The sequence below is a fragment of the Bubalus bubalis genome, chromosome 22, assembly GCF_019923935.1.
Source record: "Bubalus bubalis isolate 160015118507 breed Murrah chromosome 22, NDDB_SH_1, whole genome shotgun sequence".
NCBI lineage: Eukaryota > Metazoa > Chordata > Mammalia > Artiodactyla > Bovidae > Bubalus > Bubalus bubalis.
In genome coordinates this window covers 31,203,592-31,208,736 of record NC_059178.1, presented here as the reverse complement: position 1 = coordinate 31,208,736, position 5,145 = coordinate 31,203,592, and the positions used below count along the sequence as shown (strand labels likewise).

At 44.3% G+C, this 5,145-nt stretch overlaps 1 non-coding gene across 1 annotated transcript; it reads right to left on the bottom strand.

Moving 5' to 3' along the window:
• Positions 1-3,187: 3,187 nt before the first annotated feature.
• On the bottom strand, positions 3,188-3,259 carry TRNAC-GCA. Its single transcript has one exon. It is a non-coding gene; the product is annotated as a tRNA-Tyr (tRNA).
• Positions 3,260-5,145: the final 1,886 nt, after the last annotated feature.

Here is a 5,145-nt window from a genome sequence, read left to right as displayed (position 1 = left end):
TGTTGAATGAGTAAATGTCAAGGGTATAAAATACTGGCTCAGATCTCAGGGAGTCTTCATTCTCGGAGAACCTACAAAATGAGGGTGATTTATTCAGAGACCAAAGGATCTATCCAATGCTGATTTCATGACTCTATGTCAATCAAAAAGAAGTGAAAATGTTTACGATACATTCTCATCCCAGTCTTAGCTTTGGTTCTGTAACTGCTGGTGGAAGGGATTATTGGCAAGAGCGGAAGGAAGAAAAACAATGTGGATTTTGTCCCATCCTTACCTCTTCCCTATGAAGAACCTTTATGACTAGAACCCCTATGAAGATAAGAGGAAGAGGAAAGGGTCTATTTTCTGCATCTCAGCTGTTTGTTGGCATATTTGCATTTCTAGAACCTCTGAACCAGGCCACAAAAGCCATAATCAGTCACTTGATACTGAAACATTCCCATCCCAACTCTGCCTTAAGGCTTGAAGGGGGCCCGATGGGCTGAGGAGGTCCCTGTCCCCATGGCTTGGGTATTCTTGAAAGTCCCAGTTGGGATTCTAGACTCATTTTCTTCCACTGAAGCCTGTTTTTGATGGATTATTGCAGAATTTATATATATATATATATATATTTAAATGACATGCATTATCTAATTTTAAAGGTAAGCCATAAATTTTGCACATGAATATTCTAGAGGGATGCTCAGAAGAGGTCACTCTTTGGTGGAGTTAACCTGAATGTCTTCCTCGCAGCATCTAACATTACCATCAGTGACTTGGAGCTGGGAGTGTCCACTCTCCTTCTCAGTTGCTAAGTGAGATAAACTGAGCATGTACTGAGTTATGTAACTGAAGGCAGCTGTGCTTAATCAGGGACTCAGGCATGGCCTCTGCTGGGTCAATGAACCACTGTGGCCAAAATATATTTCCCTGTGTATATGAATATGTGCTTTTTCCTGAGGAGAGATCCCTCAGTTTGGAAAGACTATCCTGGGGTTTTAGGGAAAAAATCTAGTGGTGAGAAGGTTGGATTGGTCCTACAAAAATGGAAGGGATGGCAGAGAAAGTGCTTTGGTACAACTATGTGGGAGACCTGGGTTTGATCCCTGGGTTGGGAAGATCCCCTGGAGAAAGGAATGGCTACTCATGCCAGTATTCTCGCCTGGGCAATCCCAAGGTCAGAGGAGCCTGGCAGGTTTCAATCTATGGGGTCGCAGAGTTGGACACGACTGAGTGACTAAGCATGCATACACGTGGTATATGGAGCAGCTACTGCGGGCGACAGTTCAAACACGGAGTCAGACGGTAATCACTGTCATCTGAGAGGTCCGTGTATTGGCACGAGAATGCACATAGAAGGTAGAGATGTGGGCCAGTCCCAGGAGGAGGGATGCTGTGAGGGAGCAAGAGCCTCAGTCTCAAACTCAGAAGTGCATATACAGTTATTTTATTTTCTAAAGTGGTGTAATTCGTAGAACCCCTAGGCTAGTAGGAAAGTTATTCTCAGTCATTTTAGGATTCTTTCTACTCTAGAGCTGTGACGAGGTTACAGGGGGATGACACAGGGCATAGAGAGACCCTGTGGAGGTCGGTCATATGTCCCCATAAGTCACTGATAAGATGTCCATTGTCTAGTCTGTGTCTGGACAAGTAGGCAAGATGAGGGCCTTCTCTTTGCCAATACACAGACCTCTCGGTTAGAATTATGGGGTTTATGGATTATACCCATGTGAGGTGAGTCTCAGGGCTTGATAAGAGAGCTGTAACTCAGACAAAGCTGACCCCAAGGAGTTTATAGGAATTAAGGGACCAAGTGTGTTTCATGATCAGGAAAAGGACTTAGGGAGAACTTGGACTCCCAGCAGTCATGACTGGGCCTGTGGCTGGTCCACGGTGATGCTGGAGCAGCAGGATATGCTGAGACAGTTGATGCACTTTTGATGCTAGGCAGAACTGGCTTGAGAATTGGGGTGGAACTGAGTCTGGAAATGAGGGGCATTATAAACCTCCCTAGGAGAAGGCAATGCCACCCCACTCCAGTACTCTTGCCTGGAAAATCCCATGGATGGAGGAGCCTGAAAGGCTGAAGTCCATGGGGTCGCTGAGGGTCGGACACGACTAAGCGACTTCACTTTCACTTTTCACTTTCATGCATTGGAGAAGGAAATGGCACCCCACTCCAGTGTTCTTGCCTGGAGAATGCCAGGCACGGGGGAGCCTGGTGGGTGCCGTCTATGGGGTCGCACAGAGTTGGACATGACTGAAGTGACTTAGCAGCATAAACCTCCCTAGAAAAGTCTATGGGAGGCCAAAGCCAGAGGCATGACTGCATGCACTAGGAAGAACCTGTGCATGCCTGACAAGTTTGGTCATCCATCAAACAATAATGAATCTGCATTTACCTTGAACTGTGATGCCTCCATTTAAGAAAAAAGTCAAGCTGCCTCAAACTTCAGTTCTCTCTTTCCTCCAACTGTTGGATGGAAATATTTCACTTTGAAGTCTTTAAAAATAGCAGTTCTCTCTTTCCTCCAACTGTTGGATGGAAATATTTCACTTTGAAGTCTTTAAAAATAGCAACTGCAAGGTTTTTGTCTAAAGTGGGGAGGTTATTTGGTGGTTAATATATTGGGGCCAACTGGCTCCGCTAATGGTGACAAAAATAGCAAAAACATTGAGAGTAATAGTGGTGTCTGTCATGTGCCTAGAGCTTCTTGGATGTTACGTTAATAGTGATTACATTCAATCCCTGGGTAGGGAAGATCCCCTGGAGGAGGAAATGGCTACCTACTCCAGTATTCTTGCATGGAGAATTTCATGGATAGAGGAGCCTGGTGGGCTACAGTCCATGGGGTGGCAAAGAGTTGGACAAGACTGAGCGACTGACACTTTCACTTCACTTTCATCACTGCTGTATTAAGAAAATGAAAACTGGATGAATGAAAATGATGCTTTTACCCAACTTGCCTTTCACTTTAAGGAATGCAGAGGATCAGACATTGGGGAAGTCTCACAACTTCCTAATTGTTGGGAGGTCTTCCCAACAATCCAGGGTAAGCTAAGGCAAGTAAGTGAAAGTGAAAGTGAAGTCGCTCAGTCATGTCCAACTCTGCGACCCTGTGGACTGTAGCCCACCAGGCTCCTCTGTCCATGGGATTCTCCAGGCAAGAATACTGGAGTGGGTTGCCATTTCCTTCTCCAGAGGATCTTCCCAACCCAGGGATCGAACCTGGGTCTCCTGCATTACAGGCAGATGCTTTATCCTCTGAGCCATCAGGGAAGACAGGTAAAGACTGAGAAATTTGTTCCAAGTCCAGTCGTGGCTCAGTTGTGGAGAAGAGACCAAGGACAGGTTCTTAATTCCCAATTTCTTCCTTGTAATAAGTATTTAGGAGCTGCAACCCACCACTCCCTATGTGTTCTCTCTCTCTCTCTTTTTTTTTTATTTACTTCTTTTCTCTCAAACAAGTACAGTTCCTATTAGAGTAATATTTTTAGCCTTGGTTTGCAGTTGGGAAAATGGTGACAGAGAGCTTTGGCAATGCCCTTGTCTGGGGCAGGGTGAGGGGCACATGTTCCTGGGATTGATTTTCATCCTTAGATGCCCTGGTTATATAATATTCAGAGCAATGTCCTCTGGAAGGTGTCTCTCTTGGAGGCTTCTGCATTCAGAGCGATACTTCTCTATTTAAAAATGATTTTAAAATCCCCTTTCAACCAGTAAGTATCCCCAATGAAACTTCATTTCCATTAAAAAAACCAAGGTTAGAGACTTTGGGGTGCATCTGTTAGGAGGCCTGGACACATGAGGGTAGCTGGGGAAATATGTAGTTGAGGGTAAGGCAGATGAAAGGGGGACTTCATACCCTAATGGCAAATATGACTCACCATTAAATGGTAAAAACAACTTACTGTAATATATTCCAGTTCCAAGTTTACCTTTCTGTTCTCCCCAGAGCAATTTCTGAAGGGATTTAGTTTTTATCCCTATTGCTAATAGTCTTCATATTTCTGTAATAACCACAGCACCAGCAACAGCATCTAAATGTGCCACTGTTTCCTGGGTACCGGGTACTATTCTAAATGTTTTACGTATTTCAGTTCAGTTAATATCACAGCAACCTTATGAGGTAGATGTTATTATCATCTTCACGTTATGAATGATGAAATTGAGGTACAATTTCACAGTGAGTAAGTGTGAGAGACAGAATTCGAACCCAGGCCGTTGGCTTCAGAGTCTTGAGTCTTCTCTTTAACTGCATGGCTATTCTGCGTGTTACTTTGAGAGTCACTTTGTTTCTTTCCTCTCCACACCCAGTTTTCGGTCCTGTTGATTTTTCATTCACAGGAGTTTTTCACATACCTTTCACATACCTTTCTATTTCAACTATTCTTAAGATAAGGTCTCTACTACTTTCCTCTGGCCTCTAGGATCTTCAGGGTTCCCAGGTGGCACTAGTGGTAAAGAACCCAGCTGCCAAAGCAGGTGGATGTAAGAGACGCGGTTTCAATGCCTGGGTCGGGAAGATCCCCTGGAGGAGGGCACGGGGACCCACTCCAGTGTCCTTGCCTGGAGAATCTCATGAACAGAGGAGCCTGGTGGGCTATGGTCCATAGTGTTGCAAAGAGTCGGACACGACTGAAGCAACTTAGCGTGCACATATGACTAGGGGCTTCACTAATCCAGTTAGCATATTTTTGTCTCCTAAGATGTTACTCCCAAAATATACATCCTCTGAACATAGATCATAAGTGACTCCCACTCCTCCGCCCCCACATCTACAGAGGAATATCTCCTTCCTGACACTGCAGACCTTTCACATTTACCATCAACCTGACTTTCTAACTACATCTCCCATTGCTCTGACACACAGCTCTGCTTCAGCAAGACTAGGAGTAAACGGAACTCATCCTAAGCGTTCCTGCCTCTGTCTTTGCTCTGCTTGCCTGGAATATTTGTTCTTCTTAGCTCCATTTCAATTCTATTAGCTCTTCAAAGCTAAACTGAAGTCTCAACTTCTCTATTGCTTTCCTGGAAAAAACTCCCTTTCCATGTGTATTTTTTTCTCTTCTATTTGGATAAGACAGATGTCAGGATCATTAAATTGACAATTCAGACAGTAGACAGTGATCATGTATTGGTTCAAAAGACTTCTTGAGTCAAAA